The following is a 24415-nucleotide window of genomic DNA, read 5'->3' as shown; positions in this document are numbered from 1 at the left end:
ATACTATCTTTACTCTCTTTTTTCAATGTATATAAATGTGTACAACACATTGATTAAATTAAATGAGACATAATAGTTCTTTGTGAGCTTCACTTAAATTATAAGCTCCTCAGAGCAAAGACCCTTTTTTCCCTTTTTTGCACAGCACCTAATACAATGGGGTTCTGGTCCATCATTGGGGTTTGCTACATGCTACCACAAGACAATAATCTTAATTGTAAATAAAAACCATCACTTTTTTGGCCAGGTTACTCAGTTGCCTTGTGTGCAGTAAAACACAGTAAGAATCTGTGCTTCAAAGTTCTACAGTTGCTGTGGCAACTACATGCTGTTTACTGTAGACTTACATGAGCACTGAGAAAATACAAAGGTGTACATAATTATGCAATCAGAAATAATAAACTTGGCAATGGTTACTACTGATCTCTGCTATGTAAAATCTATAGAAGCCAGGAAGGTGCCTTACTTTGTCTTGAGGTGATCTCTCAAGAATCAATGGACCTAATTATCTTTTACAGCAAGTACTTCTTTACAACACAATATGGATTTACTCTTATCTATCTCTTTAGGTATTTGTATATCCCCCATTATGGCAGTATCTGGAAGCGTCTCAAATTTATGAATGTACACTCACAGCATTGCTGGAAGTAGGAAAGTAGTATTATCCCTGTTTTATAGAGGAGACACTGAGTCACAGGTTACATGGAAAGTCAGGTTACACTGGAAGTTTGTGGAAGAATCAAAAACCAAACTCAGGTCTTCTAAATCTAAATCCAGTGCCTTAACGTTCCTGAAAAAAATCATCTGGGGGACAGAGGAGGATCAGGGCCAGGGGAGAGAAGATGACTCCAAAAATAGAGCTTGGATGAAAAAAAGGGGTAGTGAATTTTCAGCAGAAGATTGTGACAAAAACAAAATTGCTTTTGTTTAAAATTTTCAATGGAAAATTTCAATTTTGAAAATTTAAATTCAAATACAGAAAATGCCATATTGGGGCCAAAATAATTCAGTTGTCAGACATTAGAGTTTTTGACTAAATAAATAAGTTTCCACAGAAAAGCAAACACTTTTCATGAAATGTCATTTTATGAAAAAAACAATTTTCTGTCAAAAATTGTGGTTGTTTTAAAATATTTTGACCACCCTTCCCCCCAAAAGGGGATTTTTGCATGATATCAATAATTAGAGAGTCATCAGAAAAGCTTGTTGAAAAACAAAATTTACATCCCACACGAAATTCTGAGCCTTGAAATTTGTTTTCAACCCGAATGAGGACAAAAAGTAAAAAATCTCCGAATTTTTCGTGAAACAGAACAGCTGAAATATTTTTTTTTAACCTTGTTGAAATGTTTCATTTAAACAAAATTTTTGACTAGCTCTAGTCATTACAGTTGCTTCAGATTCACACCAGTGTAAAGGAAACCAAAATATCACTCATAATATGTTTTGTGTCTGTTTAAATGTGGATGTAAGCAAGCAGCACCTGCCAGTACTAAAGGCTCAGCCCTCTGAATTCTATTCCCACCTACAAACATGAGCAAAACTGCCCTGATGTGTCTATCACCAGACAATATCAGAACTAGTTAAATATCAAAAATATATCTACTTAATCATCTCTTTAGTGAAGCTCACGCAGTGCCTTTACAAAACTGGAGATGACAATAAATTAATTAATAAGGGTCTCATTTTGGAACAAATCTACACATGGAATTCCAATGAGCTTTCTACGCATGGTGCAGCTGCAGAATTTAGGCCTAACATTGGCAATTATCTAACATGCCTATTGACACTTCTCCAAGGCATGAAGGACAAGTTAGCTTGCTCCAATTTTTACCTCTTTAGTCCTAACAGCACTGTACAATTTAGGATCAAGCATGCAGTTCTTATCTGTCCATATAATCCTGATCAAGAGAGATGTTTGATGAAAAGGACTAATATTTCAACTTGTTTAATTTACCTGTCAAAAATCATTGAAAAGAAAAGCTTTTTGAAACTATATTTTTCTATCCGGGAGCGGGGAACCCTTATCATATTGACCAGTAAGTAGAGTTATTTTAAAGTTTGGACCTTGATGAAAATAAGAGTAATTTTCATATTTATACAGTGTTTTTTGCCCTAAAGGAAAACTTACATTGTAAGTTTGTTGAGGGTATAGACCATCTTTTCATTCTATGTTTGTACACTGCTGAGCAAAATGGAGTCTTGGTCCATGACCAGGGCTTCCAGATGCTACTGCAATACAAATAATAAAATAATAATAATAATAATAGTAAAAGATACAAAGCTCTTTATAAACTTCGGTATGTACATACAACAGAATTGAAATGCAGTTATTTTTGAGGTAGAGCATTCCACAAACCAGAGAAAAGGGAAAGCACCAACCAGCACATAATTACAACTGGCTTACATATCACCTCTAAATTTGGCCTGCTGAGTCCAAAGAAGTCTAAGGTGGTGTAATACATATGCCAAGAGGCCAAAAAAGAGAAGAGTAGCAAGAAACACAATCAATGAGAAGTCATAAAAACATTTATCTGACAGTATTTTATCTTATGCCTCCTTATGTCTTCTTGGCATGTAAACAGCATCAACTTGACTTCCTTACGCATCAATAAATAGATGTGAGTAGGTCAAATGCACTCTGAATTTAAAGAAATTTGACGATATTACACCCAAAAAAATACTACTTTAAAAGAACATTACGTTTGTAAAGTCAAGCACTCAAAAGTTAGAAAATGTCAGTATTAAACCGCCTTGTGTACATATATTGTGCTGCAGTTTTAATTCCATGATCACATCCATTTTTTCACAGGACCCCTGCCTTATTCAGTGTACAGGATGAATTACAGAATCATAGGGTTAGAAGGCACCACAAGGGTCATCTAGTCTGGGATAAATCAGGGTTGTGGACTGAAGGAGACTTTTGTAAGTAGGACCCCTGCCTCATTTGTTGCAGAAGCTGGAAGGTGTGTAGTGAATGAGGCAGGGCATTGCAGAAAGAGAAAGGATGGTGTCAGAGTTAAGATAATTGAATGCTACCCTAGAAAACTGGATTCTGTCCCTGTTTCTGCCACAGAGAGTTCTCACGTGATGTTACTCAAGTCACTTAAACCAAACTTTTCATAGGTGATCACTAATTGTGTGTTCCTCATTTTCCTGACTTGATCCATGGGGTCTCATTTTCAGAAGTGCTGAGCACTGGCAGCTGCAACTGAAGTAAATGGGAGAAGTGCTTTGAATTTATAGAGTTCAATATAATACTACTTTTGACCTTAACCTCTCTGATTCAGTTCCCTGTGTACAAAAAAAAAAAAAAAGATACCCACTCATCTCATAAGCATGTTGTGAAGATAAATACATTAATATTTGTGAAGCACTCAGATACTATAGTGATGAGCATCACAAAAAGCCTATGAGGAAATTAATAATTCTATCTTTGGAGCAGGATTTTAATATAATGCAGTAAATAAAGCATGGGGGTCACACATTGCTCAATGAGAATAAAACAAAATTAGCTGTTACCACCCAAGAAAGAGATCTTGGAGTCATTGTAGATATTCTGAAAACATAATTCTCTGAAAACATCCACTCAATGCGCAGCAGTGGTCAAAAAAAGCTAACAATGTTAGGAACCTTTAGGAAAAGGATAGATAAGACAGAAAATATTACAATGCCACTGTGCAAATCGATGGTACTCCCATACCTAGAATACTGTGCAGTTTTGGTCACTCTCAAAAAAGATATATTGGAAAAAGTACAGAGAAGGACAACAAAAATGATTAGGGGGATGGAACAGTTTCCACGTAAGGAGAGATTAAAAAGACTAGGACTGGTCAGTTTGGAAAAGTGATGACTAAGGTGGGGAGAGATATGATGGAGGTATATAAAATCATGAATTGTGTAGAGAGTGAATTAGGAATAGGGTGACCAGATGTCCTGATTTTATAGGGACTGTCCTGATATTTGGGGATTTGTCTTATACAAGTGCCTATTCCCCTCTCCCCTCCCACATACACACTCCTCCTGTCCCAATTTTTCACCCTGGCTAGTCGGTCACCCTAATTAGGAAGTCTTATTTACCCCTTCACATAACACAAGAACCAGGGTCACCTGATGAAAATAATGGGCAGTAGGTTTAAAACAAACAAAAGGAAGTACTTTACATAACAGACAGTCTACCTGTGGAACTTGTTGCCAAGGGATGTTGTGAAGGTCAAAAGTACAATTGGGATAAAAAAAATTAGATAAATTCATGGAGGATAAAACCATCAACAGCTATTAGCCAAGAAGATAGTCAGGGCTACAACCCCATGCTCTGGGTGTCCCTAAGTCTCAGCTGGGACTACATGACAGGGGATGGATCACTGAATAATTGCTCTGTTCTATTCATTCCCTCTGAAGCATCTGGCACCAGCCACTGTACGTATGAAGACAGAATACTGGGCTAGATGGACCATTGGTCTGACCAGGTATGGTCATTACGTTCTTATTGAATAACTGCTCATTCCGTAAGCACTATCCATTCTGTGCACTGAACAAGGTAGGGGCTGATAGGAAAAAATAGTATGCAGTAATGTAATTAAAGACTATAACATAATGCACACACACAAAAGGGCTGAATTAAGGTTGCACAGACAACCTTAATTTTGGCTTCTCCTAAATTCTGTATGCCTGACTCTCGGCTTTAGAGAGAGTGTGCAAAACATATGCTCTATATAAAATAAATGTGAAGAAAATTTCACATTTCAAGTCAAATGTCAAATTTCAAGTCTCTACTCCAAAGTATAGGGGAGTTGGGGGGCATAGCATCAGACCTCTTTCTAAGCATGGGCAACACAATATTTTTCTTTAGCCTTGTTCATGGAAATTGCCGAACCATTTAGGCTGAAGTTTTCCAAGAAGATTTAGCCTGAAGCAGAGATATGGCATGGAAAATTTTAGCTCAAATGGTTTACGTTTGGCAAAGTTGTATGCAATGAAAATGGAGTCTTTTAATGGGACGTGTCACATATCCTTAATAATAGGCAACAGTATCAGCCCTGAACATAATACATGTAAATTTTTTGATTTTATAGCACCAAAGGTTTAATTCAAATGTAGGGTATTGATCATTGTCAGTGTAATTTTTTTTTTTTTAAATAGGAGATATACCAATCTCCTAGAACTGGAAGGGACCTTGAAAGGTCATTGAGTCCAGCCCCCTGCCTTCACTAGCAGGACCAATTTTTGCCCCAGATCCCTAAGTGGCCCCCTCAAGGATTGAATTCACAACCCTGAGTTTAGCAGGCCAATGCTCAAACCACTGAGCTATCCCTCCCCCCAAGTTGGAGTTGTTTTTTGTTTTTTTTAAACAAGGTCTCATTTGATTTCTTCCATGAGATTTTCCAAGTAGGCTGTCTTTGGAAGCACTTTCCAGTGTTGTAGCCATGTTGGTCCCAGGATATAAAAGAGACAAGGGATAAGGTAATCTCTTATATTGGACAGACTTATGTTGGTGAAAAAGACATTCTGAGTACCCTTCCCAGACCTGAAGAAGAGCTCAAAAGCGTGTTTCTTTTACCAACAGAAGTTGGTCCAATAAAAGATATTACCTTCCTGTTTGGAAGTACTTGTTATGAATGCCCTCTTTGAGGAAATGTATAAGATGAGGGGCTGCTCCTCTAAGGATTTAATTTCACTTTAGGAGTTGCCTAGAGGTGACTCAATGAATGTTCACCTCTGTGCAGATACAACTATGGATTTGCAATGAAAAGCCTCCTGAGCTTTTCCTTGTGGATAGCAGCTCCATTAGCCCCACTCCTTTTCAGTAAGTAGTACAAGGAAGTGCTCTCTTTCCAACAGATGATGTATGTTAGCACAATTTCAACTATTTTACTGTGTAGTAGCATTGACCCATTTTGACTGCAAATAAGTATAATATAGCTTCCTGTATTATTTCCAGATGAAATGCTCTAAAGTGTATTTTCTTCCAGCATTTTGAAAGCATGAGTATTTCAATTTACAGATAACCATATACTAAAATTGTGCACTTCTACAGTAGAAACAGTGGGGTAGTCTTTCTACTCTAGTTACATTCTGTTGAGTGCACCTCCGATATTCTGGGCCTGGGCATTGGTCCTAAGCTAAGGATTTAAATGGGGCTGCAACAACTGCTTAAGGGTGAGAGGTCTTTCCATATCTGAGAATAGCTAGATAACATAACCTGGCCACTAGAGCTGGTCAAAAAAATTCTGTTGAAACTTTTGATGGGAAATTGTTTTGACTAAATGATTTTTTTTCCTGTGAAAAGCATCTGCTATTCTCAGAAAACTTTCATTTTTTGATGAAAGCCCAAATGCCTAGAAAACCAAAGACTTTGATATAGCCTGCCATGGTGCCTTATGGAAATTGTAGTTCAGTTTATTCATGTCCCCTTTCTCCTCTATGATGCACCTCAGCCAGGGACTCCCATAAGGCAACTGTCTCTCTTCATCATGAAGGGAGATTGTGGCACATCAAGAAGGGTGTAGGTCTGATGAAAGGCCTGGTTTATAGAGGAGAATGGGAACAAGAGGCACCTGAACTAGAATTCCCATGAGGTACTATGGCAATATTTCTGAATCAAAATATTTGGGAGGTTGATTTTTCATGAAACATTTTAATAACGTTTTTCATTTTTATTGACATTTTCTGCAGAAAAAAAAAACAACCCCCCCATTTTCTGACCACGTCTCTTGGTCACATCATTTTTTCTTGAATGCCACCTACACTGATGCTGCAGTGGGGAAGGTGATGCAGAGACATTCCACTGGCTCTACTCAGATCAAGGAATCCTCTTATACAAGATGGAATTTCTTAGGGAATGTGTCTGCTGAATTTAGAGCCGTTTTAAACATACAGAAGTGATCTTGATGAATTGTAGCATCAAGCTACTGCAATAAGGGGAGCCAAGTGTTGTTGAACAATCCATTAAAAGTTCAAAAGGTCAGTGTTTTGTAACCTCATTTTGTGTAGGAATCTTTTTGGATAATGAGCTCTCACAGACTTGACTGTACCAGAGAGGAAAGAGTATGGATGGGATTACACAATTCTATCTGTAGGATAAAATTCTACTTTCAAATCAACCCATGAGACACTATCACTTACATTCAGTTCTGCCTATGTGCATGGAACTCACATTGACAGTCTATCTGGTATTTGAGGTGTCTAGAAAGAGAAGAATATCTGAACTGAGAACATCTGGGCAGAATTTTAGCATAAATAGGTTTGTTTTTACAAAGTAAAGTGTAAGCCTAAAATCAGCAAGCTTAACTAACTTTTACTTGGTTATGTTTTCCCCTTTGGCTCAGCAGAGCCCAGGCAGAGAGAAAATTGTAACTCAGACTGAAATGATAACACATCTGCCTTCATTGTTTCTTTAATTGTATATTTTCAGCTTTTTATATTTCTCCCAATTTAAATTTATTGGAGTCTCCAATCTTCAAGAACAGCAAAGAGTCCTTTGGCACCTTATAGACTAACAGACGTTTTGGAGCATGAGCTTTCGTGGGTGAATACGCACTTCGTCGGATGCATGTCAGTGGGTATTCACCCACGAAAGCTCATGCTCCAAAACGTCTGTTAGTCTATAAGGTGCCACAGGATTCTTTGCTGCTTTTACAGATCCAGACTAACATGGCTACCCCTCTGATACAATCTTCAAGAGGTGGATTTTAAGAATATTTTCCCAGTGTCAAAGAAAAGGAAATGCATCTTATAACTATTTTTTGACACAAAAGAGGGAAGCATTGAGTTTGCAACTTCCAAACGAAAGGTCTAAGTTTCCCCTTGACTGGGAATTCACAAGGGCTTCATATAAATAAATACCTAATGGTGGATTTTCCAAGCAACAGGCAGATAATCTTTTATCATCCTTTGCAAGAAAACCTATTAATAGCATGAGCACCTTAAAAGATTGCTGTATTCACCTTCCCTATCATCTTGGAAAAAGCCACAATAAACAAATATTTCTTGGAGAAGCTCTGTGAAATTACACTGGAGGGTGCATAGCATTCATCCCGACAGAGGAGGGCATGGGGATACCCTCCACAACTGCTACTCTAGCTCCTAGACTAGAAGGGCTGTGACCCCTGAACACCCTGGCATATTTGGAACTGGTGCCATGCCTAGTCCTGCCCCACCCAAGGAATATGGACTCTTCAGCACAGAACCCCAAAAAGGTATTTAAGTTCCTAACTTCTACTGAAACAATGGGAGGTAGATGCTTCATACCTTTGAGAATCTGGGCTTTCATGTTTATCTAGTCCACGGCTGCCCACTTGATTGTGCTAGTGAAATCTGGCAGCATCTACAATGTCGGGGACTTTCCATGGTTCCTACACTACCAGGGGAACATCATGTTTGCTATTTATTCCATTTTTATTTCAGGTTTCTTGAGCTGTGTGAATTTAGCATTACGATCTGTGTTTACAGTGTTTATTCCATAATTATAATGGTCTTTAAATGTAGGATATATAAAAGTGAGTAGATTCTCTCAAAGTGTTTCAGTGAAACATAATATCCTAAACAGAATCCATTTGTTATGAAGGGAGTCTCGCAAGCTCTGCAGTCAGAATTGCATTTTACAAACACAGACAAAGCAAAGCAAAAACCTCTTGTCTATTTTTCCAAGATGAGATGGGTATACTATGCCACAAGGGTGCATCCCCTGAGAACTTCAGGCAGTATCATACTAGCATGGATGAGTTATGATTAGATGTAATATCGAAGTGTCTAGGAGAAAAAAGTCTGTGGAAGAGACACAATTTTAAAAACTTAAAGTTTAGTGTTCAGACCCTAAAATGGGGGCAAGGGAGACACCAACTCGCGTATAAAAAAAACAATTCTCTTTGTTAATAGCCTGCACTCAGATCTTTGAGAAGCACCCTGTTTTAAATTCCTCAGCCTGTGGCATGTGCAAGTGTGTGAACAGTAGATCAAAACACCTTTTAAAAACAATTGTTTAAGAAGTTTTCTGGTTCGTTTCCTGCTGTCATAGTCTCTGAAACTCAGTTGATTGGCACACATCCAGTGTGACTTGTTGCTGAATACATTAGGGGCTCAGGAGCCTTTTGGCACCAGTTATGTGTTCAGTTCAGTGAGATTTGTGTTACTTCCTCTCCTCTCCCTACCCCACACCCCTATACCTGGAAGGCAGTGTGTATTGGTGAAGAGACCCCTCCTATTTTGTAATAGTCAGTTTCATCCAGCACTTCTACATACCTTTACAAAGTGGTTAAACAGGTAAAATTCACTAACACATAAAAGAACAAGATATAAGTCAACAAACAGAATGCTACGTGCAGAGCATCAAAACATACAGATTAAAGCACAAATAACCTTTTCTAGACTTCAAAAATCTTCTGCTTGTCATTTTAAAGCAAAAAACTATCTAGCATGAGCTTTGATCATCTGTAATAGATTCTTTCTGACTGGTTGTCAACTTGAACATTAAAATGGCTGGCTGAGAAAGCGCAGCAGTGGCTGTGGTAAAGAAAGATTAATCATTTGTTCCAACTAATGAAGACATCATCACTAGAGTAAATCAAACCAATCCAGTATCATTACCCTCTGATATTTTCTTTAGAAATCAAAATTCTTTTGTCCATGCATGCAAAGTTCAGCATACAAATTAAGGTGTATCTGCTTCAACAGCAGTACTTAAATGATTTCTTACCCTCGCAGCTACAGCTCTGCAAATTTTATGATGAGATAAACAAAGATATAAAATGATGAGATAAAACAGAGATACATTCATGAATGCTAAGTTATTCAGATATTAAATTAATTACATAGTTAAAGAGTGATTGCTTCTTTTATCTTCTACCAAGTAAAAACCAGAAAAGAGATCAAGAAACACAGCTGGGCATTTATTAATTCTATTCTTTCCTCCACAATTAAACTTTAATCAGTTTCAGAGAAGATTTGAGTTCTGTCCAATGCAGTTGACATACTTAAAACATTGATAAAAAGATACATAATTTACCTGTAGTGGAATTTTTTGAGTAAAGGGATTTTTTCTCTGGTAGATAAATAGTTTGTAGCAAAGAAAGCAAAGATTTATATAAGAAAATATTATCTGAAATTAGTTATAAAATACTCTCATACCTGGCTCTCTTTTCAGTTATGTTACTTATATGAAAAACCTTTAAAAAAAAAAGATGTCTAATCTGAATAGGAAAAGTGTCAGAATTGTTGACCATTATGTCCTTATTGTGATTTTTTATAAATATTCCTTCAGCAAACATACATAGCTAATGTAAGATTTATACAAATCAGAAAACAAGAATTCATAGTAGAAAGTTTAATGCAAAAGTTTATAGAAGGAAAATATCTAAGATCATTTTTCAGAATGAGAAAATGTATAGGTAACATGTTGCAGCACAACTCCCCTTCTTTCCCTCCCCTTTACCAAACAAAGAGCCATCTGCTTGAACTGGGATATAAAGCAATCCATCTTTTTTCACCTGGTACTATAATGCAATCCAGAAAGGATCGGTAATCACATTGCTGCAAGATATCAATACCTGTCAGACCACAAAAAGCAACTGCTGCCTCAAACATCAAATTAGATCAATTGGCCATCTGGGGTGAACACATGGAAGAACACATAGAGAACAGTGACCAGCAATTAGATTCCCGAAGGCCTCAGCCAAAGAAAGGAAGCAGGGATGTAGAGAGCACATCTTTAACTGTTCCAAATTATGCCACTATCAGCTTATAACCTTACTGAGATTTTAAACAATTAAATAAAAGATACCTACCCAAGAAGGCAGATATTCTCCCATGCCATGCATCCTGGAGTAGACGACTGCTGCAAACCTACTACTGGATGTAGATAACAGATCAGATCAGGACATGAGGTTTTCCAGATTCAAGGTGAATTCAGCCTCTGTAACAGATAAAACAATGAAAATATGCTTACCTGATCCAAGAGACAAAGATTTGTCAAATTTCTTGGGTGAAGGATACAAAGATTCTGAAAACTGTAGATCAAGCTACCATTGACCTAACAAAGGGCCTAGAGTGAAATCTTTGGGAGAGGAGGAAAGACTACTTTGCAGGATGAGGTCCACACTTAAATTATAATATAAACTTAAAAGGTGGGGGGGATGGTTACAGAATCCTGACCCTACTGCTCAGGAACCCTGACCAGAGCTGTTCAGACTGCATGCTTTTGGAGCAGCACACAGATCTTGGGAGCACAGGAATACCTAAGAAGTGGTGCTGAAGCCCCATCACTCTCCTGAGTACAGAATCAGTGATTTTACCCCCGATACAGATAGAAGCGAGGTCACTGGGAATGGAAGTTGAGAGGGAGGCAGAGTTTTCTAAGGTTCCCACATAGGGTCAAAGGTTTCCTTGGCTGAATGGCTTCCAGATAAGCATGAAGCTGAGCAAGCCTCAGCCTAGCACCAGAGCTGGCTGACAGTTCAAAATTAGAGGTCCTTCATTATCCTCCCTCCTTACAAGCAAGCAGATGGGGACAGCCAACTCCAAGTGCTGTTTCTGAAGGACTCACACTGACTCCACAAATCCCTGAGCCCCTCTCTCTTCCCCTGCAGGTGGCTCCACAGAAGTCACTGCTGGCCCCAGAAAGCAATAGCTCTCCCATGGCCTCTATACAGGAATGTGGGATCAAGATCCAATGTGGATGAGTAGAAATGAGCAAAAAGAGCAATTACAAGAGCTCACTGCGCTTTTGTGGGCCTCCTATTGGTCCCCACTGCAGAATAGTCAAGCAGTTGCTCTGTGCCTCTTACCACACTGTCCAGAAGATTGCTAGGATAGTCACTGAACATTTTCGGTGAGGGAAGAGTGCGTTTAAAAGGGGAAATTACCCTGGTTTTTCCTCGCCAATATACAAATTACTACTCAAAACAAGCAAAAAAACCAGGAAGCTGTTTAAAAAAAAGAAAAAGAAAGAAAGAAAGAAAGAAAGAAAGAAAGAAACCTACATACACAAAACACCACACATTGCTCCTGATTCTCCTCTCTTGCCAGTGTAAATCAAGAGCAACTCCTTCTGAGTCCGGGCAGGTACAAGGGTATGAAAATAGGGTAACAAAGAGAAGAATCTCACCCCAATGTTTTTGGGTTTTTTTCTATATTCTTAATATTTTAACCAAAACTAACAAATGGACATTATTCCCCCAGATAAAGGGCCACACAAAAGTTTTGATTAAAAAAAAATTATTCTGAGTCTACTCTCAACAACAAATCCACCTTATTTTGAGACAGATAATATCTGTTTAGAAGTGCTTGCGAGAGTATTGAAAATACTGAAGTCCAACAAGATACCAGTTTGTATTCAGACTTTGGCAAATGATAAAATAGATTTATGTCTAATTACTGCACCCTCACAGAGTCACAAACTAGAAACTGTTATTCAGTGGTAACCCATTTGCTTAACATGATGCAGCATATTTTTTTCTCAAACTGGGATTCGCCCTCCCCACCCACCACACACACACACAGGAACTAGGAGTGCTGGGGATGCTGCTGCACACCCTGACTTGAAGTGGTTTCCATCATATACAACATTTACAGTTTGGTTCAATGGCTCTCAGCACCCCCACTATACCAATTGTTCCAGTATCCCTGCACACAGCTCTGCTTCCAGAGCATGCACAATTGAAACACCCGGTTTTGAACACTTGGCTCAGTAAAGAAGTTAAAGTCTTGAGAAAGTAACCTTGGAAGACAATCTTTCCGTACCCAATTGGGATCATTCTGTGGCCCCTTGTTAGCCTTCATTGTTACTGCATGAGGACAAAAATTCCACTGATTAAACATCCGAAAACTACAAGAAAAAAAGGTATACTGTACCAGAACACATAGCCTCATAAGTGCCATAATTGTATTTGTCTCACTGGCTGTTCTGGTGTATGCCTGCAGTATGCATTCATAGCATTATCAGAAATGTGTGGATTCAGTGAATAACTTCTCATTTTATTCTGTTATCTTTAAAATTTTTCTTTTCAGAAATGCAGAAAGACAGATCTCAAAAGCCAAGGATGCCGGAGGAACAGATCTAGGATTTTGCAGTATGGGGATGAGTTAGAAATGGAAGAAAGGTTTGCAATGCAGATTAGAAAGCACATTTTATTAGTATTCTAATTTGAATGCTAAGAGGAAAACCATGCTGCTTTGAACCAAACAACCAATTTTTGCCAAAAAGATTTTTTAATAACCCTCAAAAAATCAGCTACAAATTATAACAACATTTCTGAAGAAAGAATTAAGATAAGTATCATTTATTTGAAAATAAAGAGTTTTCAGGGAGCTTTTCAAGATAACCAAACTCAAAAGTCACCCTTTCCCTATCAATATAACTATATTTTTTGTGCATGTACCCTCCATCTGCACCAAGCACTCCTCAGGCACAGCTGAGAATCTGGCATTCCCCGCCCCCCACGCCATTTCTTTAGATGGGCACTTGAATTCTATAGAAATAGATCTGGACAGCTGAATGCCCTGACCCCATACAACTGGAAGCAGTGTAAATACAGGAAGCAAAACCCACAGGAAGTGAATATATTATGTTATACAATACAAAGCCTATTTTACCAAAGCTATACTTTGCCCTCAGTTTTCCAGTACTGCTTCTCTCTCTCTCTCATGTTTTGGATTAAGCCCTTCACAGCAGGACTTTTCTTCAGTTGATGTCTTTATAACATCAGTTATTCTTTGGAGTGTAACAAATAAATACATAAATAAAATAAATAAACAAAAATAATCATGGGTGCTTCAGGAAGGGTTTCATGGGGCAGAGTAAGACAGCTGCATAGGAAGGAAGAATGGGAAGAAACTTCATGACGGGGCTGATCATGCAGGGAAGAGGCTGCAGGAGTGGGATACATGAAGGGGTTTGTGTTGGGGCTGGACTTACCATTAATGCTATCTACAGTAGTTGTTAGGTCACTGGGCCCCAGCTTTTCCCCATCTCTACCATCTCTTGCCCTCAGTCATTCCTGCTCCATGAAAGACCCTCTTCTGGTAAGTAGTGACCAAGCCCTGCAGCTAGGTCAACAGTTGAGTCCATGCTCTTCCAGGGCAACAGAATCTACCAAAATATACCAATGTCCCCATAAAAGGAAGTGTCTTCAGCCCAACTCCAGGCACCTGTGGGCACTGCACCCTTGCCTCAAGACTTACAATGTCTCTGTCTCCCCTTATCTCCATAGGGGGGAAGGAAGGAGCTTCTTCTTGCTTCATAGGATGGTGGTTAATAGAGGAGCCCAGGCCCTCCCATTCCACCAGGCTCCACCCAGGGCCCTGCAAGTGGCAGCAATAGCAAGCACCCAGCTGTGCTCAAAGGCTGTCTCTCAGGGCTACTTCCTACTATTTACTTTCCCAGTGCAGGGTGTGGTCAGAGTCTCACAAACAATCCAAGTGAAGCATTCCTTAATCCTTAAAAACAAACTAGTCTCTCCTCTGGAGTGGGGACCTGAGATACCTGCCACTCATGGATCTCCTACAGCAAGGGCTCCCACTTATCCTTATTCAGGAGTTCGCGGGATAGGTCCATCCCCCTGTCCTATCTGCTATTTCCCACCCTTAGTGGGGTGTCTGGCTCTCCTTCAAACTCCTCCACCAGCTACAGCAGCCTTTGCAGGTGGGGTGGGGCTACATGGGCCAAGAACTGCTTCTTAGCCCCTTCTATCCCAGGGTGGGATTAAAATACCCCATCACAGGGATGAATATGCAATATTCAAAGATAAACACCATATATTTATTTTTAATAAGTGTTGATATAGCCCATGGGTGGAAGGATGAGGTTTTTGCAAATACAGACTGTTGCAAATACAGAGTATCTACAAAAGGTGAGCCAAGTTGGTGAATGGAGTTCAGGCCTTCTGGATGTTTTTCCAAACCCAACAACCACCAAACAAAATGCTCCTTTAAAGCATGATGAATGAGGCCATTCATTAAAGAGGAAGAGAGTACCCTGTGCTAAGCTATAAAAACATTCCCAAATCCATTTATACACTTGCCAACATAGTCACCAGTTTTATTCTTGTTTGAAGTTCCTTGCTACACTTTGGTGCCAACTCAAAGCCTCTTCCTTATATTCCTTGTATGGTTCAAGAGTCCTAGAGCATGGTTTTCCAAACCCAATCAGAAAGAAGCTCAGAAAGAGTACTGCAACCTACCCCAAGGGAGGGCCTTCCAAGATCTTTGTGTGGAAAGGACACCTGCTACATGGAAAAAGAGCTTAGTTTTATTCACTTCCCTTTGACCTCACACAAGGTTTAATGAGTGTCCATGGACCCAACCAGAAAAAGAAGTAGGTGAGCTGGGCAGAAGGTGGGATGAACATTACTCCCTCCCCAATATTAGCACAGTAGAAGGGTTGTATTTCATTTCCACAGCTACCCTCCATGAGCGGGAACTCCCTCTTCTCTCCCCCCAACCCAATTCCTTTAAAGTGAAGGTAAACTCCAGGTAAACTGCCAGGTAGGGAAGCCATGGCAGCATCATTTCAATGGAGCCACACTGCTAGGGAGAGGAGCCTGCAACGAAAACAGAACCAGAGCCAAGCTTCTAACAGGATCTATGTGGATCCTGAGGGATCAGTAGCATTTGTAAGTAGGCCCCACAACTGCTGAGAAAATTCACCCAGCAAATGTTACTGAGATATGTCCTTCTTTAGTCTCTTCCCACAGGAAAACCCATCTTTTAAATGGGGCTTGAGAAAGACCTGACCAGATGGGGAAATGTATATTTGGAGAAGTATACTGTAACCATCTGCAAGGGAAAGCTTGATTTTTAATTCTTGTTAGCCCATTTATTCTTTGGACTCAGTGTTTGGTATTGAATAGTCTGTGCCGTGGTTTGGTTTTGGCAAGTCTAAAGGAAAACATAAGTAACATTTCTTTTGCTTCTTATACCCCATTGGAGGTGAGATCCTCCTTCTGCTACAGGATTCCCCCACTAAAAAAACCCACCCACATAGTTGGATAAACACTTCTCTATAGCTGTTAGTAAGCCTCTCCATTCCCCCCAAATTATCCCCTTCCTACCAGGGGAAGGCAGTAATCTATGCCAAAATATCTATCTGGGATTAAGTGTACTGTGAATTTAGAAACTTCATCACAATGTCCATAATTTCATTTTCTTCTGATCCCTGCAGTAACCCAATGTGGCTGGCAGGGCAGCTGGCTACAATGTGGACAATCAGGATAAAAAGATATCACAAACAGTGATAAGAAATTCCAAAATAGTTTTTGCAGCCCAGAAAAGTGCACTGAAAAGCTTGTGTGTATTTGAATCATGTTATGGTCATTGTACAAAGATACAATAAATGTGCCTCAAACCTTCTTAGGGCTGGTCCACACTAAGAAGGGGGGTCGAACTAGGGTACGCAAATTCAGCTACGTGAATAGCGTAGCTGAATTCGAAGTACCCTAGTTCGAACTACTCACCCGTCCAGACGCCGTGGAATCGAAGTCCGCGGCTCCAAGGTCGACTCCGCCACCGCCTTTTGCAGTGGTGGAGTACCGGAGTCGACCGCGGCGCTTCCGGAGTTCGAACTATCGCGTCCAAATTAGACGCGATAGTTCGAACTCCGAGAAGTCGAACTCACCGCGTCGACCCGGCTGGTAAGTGTAGACTAGCCCTTAGTCTCCAACCTTCAGCACTTTTGAGGAGATAGCTATTTCAAAGGCAACTAAGATAGATAAATGGATGGATAAATAGCCATATAAAGAAGGAATTGTTTTGTTTCACTAGTTTCTATGATATGTTACTAGCCTAGAGAGCAGGATTAATGCCGTGAGACTAAAATAGGATGTGAATGTTGCATATTTCAGTGGAACTCAACCATGATGAGTTCCATGAGTTTGCACAAATCAGCATGATTTGCTTCCCTCAGCTAAAGGAAGTCCGTCTATCTCCTTAGCCCTTTTTTTGCTGAGGGCATTTCTTTTCCTCAGTTTATTCAGGAGCCAACCTCAGTGTTTATAGATTCCCTCTGATAAAGTGAACATCCCTTGGGTTTCCTTTCAACAAGTTTCAGTATTTTAGACTTGCCTATATTCTGTCAGCAAGGACTGCAATAGCAGTCTCTGGAGAATTGGATGATTATGACAGGATTTGACAGGAAGCGTGTAGGCAGGTTTGAACTCAGTGTTTTACATGCCAATTAGAGGATTGCTTCATATCTATACAATAAATATTCTTATGGCTTTTTCATTCAGGGCCTTAAAACTGATACTCTAACTTCATATCTTCCACTGATAACAGGATGTCTGGTTGTTTTATGCTGCGCTGGATGGTAAATACTCACTTTCCTTTTTCCTCCATTGAACCACATCTGGAAGACTAGCAAAACTGCTTTGCATCCTTTCAGAAAAATGGTTACAAGAGGGGACACTGCAGTCGCCCACATATAGCATTAAGGTTCCAGGACAGTGTGCTTCCTCTTACTTCCTCTGCTGGGGAAATAGTACAAGAGCAGCCAAATGGTGGTAGACTCTGGAAGTATTCTTTTGACGCAGAAAGTTTTCCCTCTCTCAGGTCTTTATATTTGGTGCATGATTGCAAGAGTTGTGTGCATACTTTTCAGGTCTCCCTCCATGCACCCAGATTGCTCCAGGCAGGAGACTCTTGCTCCGCCAATCCAAATCACCTGAGTCCCTGTTGAACATTAGCAAGAAATATGACCACATATGGGGAGGGGGGCAATTTGGAGGAAGAGAAGGAGAGAAAATGTATGAGTCTCATAGTCATACTGTGGTCAGCACAGGAGTACAAAGTCTGGGAGGGATGGAAGGACACGTGATCCTGATCGTCCTAGCATTGCATCTACAGGAACAGCACTGCTGTATTCCTACTCAGTTTTGAGTTAGTGGTCCTTCCCCATGCCGAGCAGCCCCACACATGTGGAAGTATCTGTAGCTCACAAGATAGCCTGTGTTAATTCCACGTTTCCCTTCTCTTCGGTGGTGGGCTCTCTTGTCCTCTCCAGGAAGCATATTCCGTCCTGCCCTTGCAAAGTTTCATTCTGTCTCTCTGCCCATTAGCTACTATTTCCTTCACTCCTGTTAGTACTGGTGCTCTCCTTTCCATACCGGCCCTAAGAAGAGGGGTAAGGCACTCAGATACTATGCTGATGGGCAGCAGTATAAAATCTAAGAGTACGTCCATACTACCCACCCACTGTGGGTCGGCGGGTAGCGATCGACTTCTCAGACTTCTCATCTAGACGCGATATATCGAACTCCGAACGCGCTCCAGTCGACTCCGGAACTCCACCACCACGAACGGCGGTGGCAGAGTCGACGGGGGAGCCGCGGACTCGATCTCGCGCCGTGAGGACGGGTAAGTACTTCGAACTAAGGTACTTTGAGTTCAGCTACGCTATTCGCGTAGCTGAACTTGCGTACCTTAGTTCGAACCCCCCCTCCCCCCCCCAGTGTAGATCAGGCCTTAAAATAGAGCCCCTCTGAGTAGTGACTGCTGAACAGGAAGGCGCAGTGAAGCCTTGCAGGGAGAACATAGAATTTAGCATTAGAGGAATTGTCATATTGGATCAGACCTGAGGTCCATCCTGTCCAGTTTCTGCCAATGACCTACATCAGGTGCTTCAGAGAAAATGGTAAGAATCCTGCAGCAGGCAGAAGTGGAGCAGTTCTATCCCCCATAATAGATCTTCTCCTAATCCTTTAAAGATAAAGATTGGCTTCAGTGCTGAAAAATTAGATTTAATATCACTTCCAAAATGGTGTAAGCATAAACCATTATAATTCTGGTTAGTCTCATTATCCACATAAATTCCCAATCCCTTTTAGAATCTAAGTTCTTGGCCTCAACACCATTCATCTGTAATAAGCTTTGTAGGTTCATGCTTTGATTTTATTCTGTATTCTCCTACCAGCAGTAGTAATGAAACTACAATGACTATCATCTCATTTCCTTTTTTAAAATGTTTGTTAGCATTATCTGGAAAACAATCCATAGTCATAACTTCATGATATAGGAAAAAGGGATCCTTAAGTATAATGCCTCCCAAAATATGAGCAATTTAACATCAGTATGATCTTACTACTCATTTCTCAAATCCTTCCCTTCATATTATCCTAGTCTTTTTTCCACTGGTATTTATTGAGCCATGCTATTGGCTTCTGTATTTGTAAGAGTTGGTTATTTTTAAATGATTGTATTGGGCACCTTTGGCAATAAATATTTAATATACTACTTTAGCACGTAGATAATATATTCCATTTGTTTCCAATAAATTGTATTTTCTGTTAACATATGCATCTGATTAGATTTTTTTTAAAACTGCAAATAAGAATTAACCAAATTCCCTAGTTTAAAAAATCTCTCTCTCTGTATATATATGGCAAAGAGCATTCATTGCTCATTTGCAAAAGGCATTCTGTACCCTTGTCTGACCTGGATACCAAAAACTCTGTGCCTTGCTTCCAGATTTCACTTTCTTCAGTCTGTCATTTTCTCCAGACTCTTATTATCTGTGATATGAAATGCTGTGCACTGATAGATATTGGCAGGTCCTGATTAAAATTCATTTCACATTTGTTACTTCAAAGGAACAAAGGTCTTTTTTTCACAGTCTTAAGAACTGAAAATCCAAGTTATCTTTGAGGTTTAAGCATGAAAACTGGGTCTTTGTTTGATAAGCAACATCTGATGTTTCCTCTCTTCTCAGCTCAACAACTGGCCACTATTGGGAATCTACAAAAACTGATTTGGGGTTTTGTCATCTCTGGGTGCTGCTGACAGCTAACAAACTGCTATTTGACAAGCAATACTTACCCTTATCCAATTCGTGAAACTGAGGGAAAAGAAAGGTACCATAGCCTCAGAGAGAGTTTATTTGCAGACTAGCTCAGTTTCTTTCATCTCAAGGGAGCCTGCCTCATTTTAATGCAGTTTCCTTCTTTGCCATTCATAGTATAGTACTTAAACACTACCCCTTCCACCCTTGCTCATCAGCTCCAGGTGTACTTCCAATCACTCCCGCTTCCCCCTGCCTGCCTAACAACAATTCCAAACAATTCTGCATTGCAAGAGTCTGGCACTTAAATAAAAGTGGAAAATTGGTGAAACATTTGACAGTTGCAACTTGAGCTGACCTATTTAAAACTATCCAAGTTATGTTTTCCATACATGATTATCTTTCTTTCATGTTTTTTCCAGTAATGTCAAGCATCCCCAGTTCCCAGTGAGGTCAATGGGAGCTATAGGTGTCTCAGTACCACTGAGGAAAAAAAAATCACATCACTAAGTGTGGATTTAGCTACCTGGCAGCAGGCACTCAAATTTGAAAATTTTGTCCTGAGTGACTTGCCTTAGATCACTCAATAAGCCAGTGACAGAACCTGGATCTTCTGTCCGGCAGTCTTTACTCTAGCCCCCCAAAAGGTCCACCTTCATTTTTCAGGCCCCTAAGCAAAATGAGATATGTGGGGGGCCCCCATTTACTCCCTCCACTTCTTTTGACTAGCCCTCTCCCAAACTCCTTGAACTCGGCTACTGAGGATCAGCATTCCGTGTATTATTAGCAGCCAAGCTTAGAAGATCCCTTTTTAAAAATAAGTGTGCAGTTGTTTCCATGAACCTAAATCTGTATTTTTTGGCAAAAGATGGTTTCAAGGAACTTCAGTCAGTTCTACTTTCATCAATAAAACTGAAGGGACTCCCAACCTGGTATAGGCCACATGTAACTAAGTGTGGGTGGGTTGGTGGGGGTGACGACAAAAAGAGAAAGAATTAGAAATAGCAAGAGAGAAAAAGAAAAAAAACTATTAGGGTGACTTTCTTATTCATGTTAATGTGTTGATGTTCAATTTGTAGTGTGCTTTTTAGCAATACAAAAGCAAGAAGATTAATTCCCTGAACCAAGCAACATACAACTGATGTAATGTTTTTCTAGGTCATTATATTTCCCTAGCAGATAGACAACTTTTAAAAATATGGTGATAAAAACATCCCATCACACAACAGTACATTTATTTTTTAAAAAGGGATTTTCTCACCTGGTCTGCCAATAATAATAGCTGTTTGCATTCCATGTAGCAGAGCTGAAGGAATTTGGGAGAGGGCTAGTCAAAATTTGCTGGAGGAGTTAGCGGGGAGCTAGACTCAAAATGGCAGACAAGCAGGGATATAATTTTTAAAAGTAGCCTAGAAACAGACATTTGTCATTGAGAGATAAGATCCATTCCCAATTCTCTACCGCCAGCTTGACAGTGTGTGCATAGACTATTTCTAGTCTGACAGCACTCTGACTGACGACAATGCTAATGTAAACAACAGCCTAAGTTGCAACTGCTTGTCTATCCTATGCATAGGTGGTAGCAAATACTACTGCCTGCAGTGAAGATTCTACCTTTGCTTTCACATATATTATGCAAAATGCAGCAGGCAGAAAATGGAATTGCTACATTAGTCACTGAACTGGCATAAGGGTCAACAGTCCTCTCCATCTTAATTTCAATAATCCTATACCTACTGAGTATATAGCTGAATCAGTGTCTCTGTGTTTGTGTAACCCGGCAATGGTTTCAGAAGTCATGGCAGAAGTGGGTATATGCAATAACCCAGAATCACAGGCGGGAATGGAGAAACCATTAATGTTATTGTGATGCAATGGGAATAGAGTTCCACTTTGCCTACTCGTGAAAAGAATTTGAAAATTCTGGCATTATTTCTACTGAGACCCACTGTGTACATATCAAAGAACTGCCACAATGATCCATGGACCACTGGGGACTTCCTGAGAAGTACTCCTTTCTGTTAATATAGTCCTGAGCGTGTTTGAAGGCACAGGGTGAGGAGTGTTCAGAATGGGCACATGAATTCCATCAGCAGCTCATGCACAGTTCAGAAAGCATAATTATTTAAATTGCTTGATGATCTCAGGCAATCTGGCCAACTTGATCACATGTCCCTGCAACATACAATGTGATGCCATTCAGCACCCACCATAGACCTCTCATTCCCAGACTGGTACCCAACTGAGCCATCACACTTGGAGCCAGACAGCTTCCATAGGGCAATCACCTTTCATTCTCTTTTCCACAGTGACGGGAGCTCTCATCCTCATGGTCTGGTACTGCTTGAGAGAGCAGTGCCAAGAACTGTGGGACAGAAGCTCCGAGGGAAGTCCAACTATGACAGCAAATCTGCATCCAACACATCACGACTAGTGTGGAAATACTGCATCTCTGATGCTCAAAAATGATGTGATCCTACTGGTTCAGTTACTAATATTCCCATTCTCTAACAGCTCCAGAATCTGAAGAAAACTAAGGCCTGAAGCATTCCTGTCTCTACACATGAAAGTGTGGCAGGGAGCGGCACTAAATTGGACCACAGAAACAGTTGTGCATCCCTGCCCCCACTGCTACAATTGATTGAGCTATTTGTTACGAGTCACATTTGTTAACCCAAAGCAGGGTTAACTGTGTAACATTTCACAAATCAGTCCAGATTTTTTTCCAAATGTATGTGTTATTCATGTAGTTTGGATGAATGACTTTCAGCCTATAGATCATTCGAAAACTGTCCCTTTCAACTATTCAGTCATTATTTGTGACAGGTTAGCCCATTTGGATGACAAACATTAACTGTCAGTTTGCTGTCTTTCCCTGTTCCAACAGCCCTGCCCCCTTTCTTTTGTCCTCATCCCTTTTTCAAGGTCTTCTAGCACCTTGAAGACAGCAGGGCCCTGGCCTTTTTGTAGAAGAGGAGACATCTTTCCCCCACTCTTAGCTGCTGACTTCTTTAGAGCCAGATTTTCTGGTGAAAAAAACCTGACTGGTGGTAAGCAATTGATTATGTAGGTAGCAATGGTTTAAAGGTTACCAGATCACACTGCTGACTAATATTTATGAGATTTAAATTAAAGTCTATTCTAATAATCAGTTGGGATAAGAGTAATTCACTGTAGTTTTGTTTTCTGCATTTTATTTGCCAGAGTTAACATGGGTCAGTAGTTATACCACCTCCAATGTCTAGCAAATAAAACACCATCTAATTGCATGACTTGCTTATTACCATCTGTAGACAGGTCAGACTCACCCCTGCGGCACCTCCTGCTGGTGACTCCAGGAATTAGCTCTGTCCAGCGCTGGAGCGCCCTCTGCAGGCCGGTGATCCGCCTGTCTTCAGGCCCCCGTGTCCCTCCCTGGACCCGGTGCCCTTTTACATGGGGGTGCTGCCCCCTGGCAGTAACCCCTTTTCTCTCTGGGTTTCCCCTGCCCAGGGAACCCCCACCCTCTATCCCCACCTTGCCTCAGTATTGGCTACTGCCAGTCATTGTCTAGCCCCACACTCTGGGGCAGACTGCAGTATCAGCCTACTCATCACAGGCAAAGGGGTTTGGACCTGCTGCCTTGGCCTACCCCTGGGCTGCCCTCTGCAACTCCCAGTACCTGTTGGCCCTTCGCTAGGCCGCAGCCTGGGGCTTTCTAGGCTGGAGCTCCCCAGCTCCTCAGCCTTTCCCCAGCCCTGCTTCACTCTAGGTACCTTATCTCAGTTCCCTGCAGCCAGGCCCTTCTCCCTCTGAATGCAGAGAGAGACTGTCTGTAGTTCTGGCTTCCAGCCTTTTATAGGCGCCAGCTGTGGCCTGATTGGGGTGTGGCCCAGCTGCAGCCACTCCCCCAATCAGCCTAGCTTTTAGAGCCACAGCTCTCAAGCCCTGCCAGGCTGCTTTTAAACCCCTTCGGGCAGGAGCAGGGGCCACCCTGCTCCAGGGAGCGCTCTGCCTGCTTGGGCTGCCCTGCTGGCTGGAGTGCCCCCCCCTTCTCTGGCTGCCTTGCTGGCTGGAGCTCCTTCTTCCTTTCCTGGGCTGCTGCTGCTGGCTGGAGTGCTTCTTCCCAGGACTGCTGCTCCTGCTACAACTGCTGCTGAGTGGGTGAGTGAGGGGTGGGGGGGGGCCTTGCTGGCCAGCCCCCACTCCCCCACCTCTGGAGGGAGAAGCCAGGACCCCACCACCACCACTACAGCTACCACCTGGGGGGGTCCTTCCTGCCTGGCCACCAGGGCTGCTGGAGGAGGGGAGGCTGCTGCTGCTGCTGGAGCTGTGTTTGTCCCGGGGAGCTGCTGGAGACTGGAGGAGGACTGAGAAGACCACCGGCTGCTGGGAAGTGCACAGGAATCTGAAGACCACTGTGGAGGGGGCCTTAAAAACTGAGTAACTTTTTGACTGTGCTCTAGTGGTGGGGGTTTAGACTGTGTTTGTGGGGACACGGGGGTGTGGCGTGGAGCCTGCCCCCTGGTCCATCTGTGTCCCCCCCCCAACCCCCACCACCACTGCTGCCCCCTCCACCACCCCTGCAGTCCCTTACCATCTGCCTCAGTTCCTGCCTCTGGGACTCAGCTGCTCGCCTGGCCTGCCACGCCCTATTGCCACCGTTTGGGCCTC

The 24415-nt window shown here is 41.3% G+C and overlaps 1 long non-coding RNA gene across 2 annotated transcripts in view; it reads right to left on the bottom strand.

Moving 5' to 3' along the window:
• LOC123372137 overlaps positions 1-23124 on the bottom strand; it is a 118670-nt gene extending 95546 nt beyond the window's left edge. For both annotated transcript variants that reach the window (XR_006580123.1, XR_006580124.1), the window contains exons 1-2: positions 23071-23124; positions 10782-10909 (exon numbers count right to left, since the gene is read on the bottom strand). This is a non-coding gene — a long non-coding RNA (uncharacterized LOC123372137). The remainder of the gene's footprint in view (positions 1-10781; positions 10910-23070) is intronic.
• Between the last annotated feature and the right edge of the window lie 1291 nt (positions 23125-24415).

This window comes from Mauremys mutica, chromosome 6 (genome assembly GCF_020497125.1).
Source record: "Mauremys mutica isolate MM-2020 ecotype Southern chromosome 6, ASM2049712v1, whole genome shotgun sequence".
Taxonomy (NCBI): domain Eukaryota; kingdom Metazoa; phylum Chordata; order Testudines; family Geoemydidae; genus Mauremys; species Mauremys mutica.
This window is presented reverse-complemented; position numbering and strand designations above follow the sequence as displayed.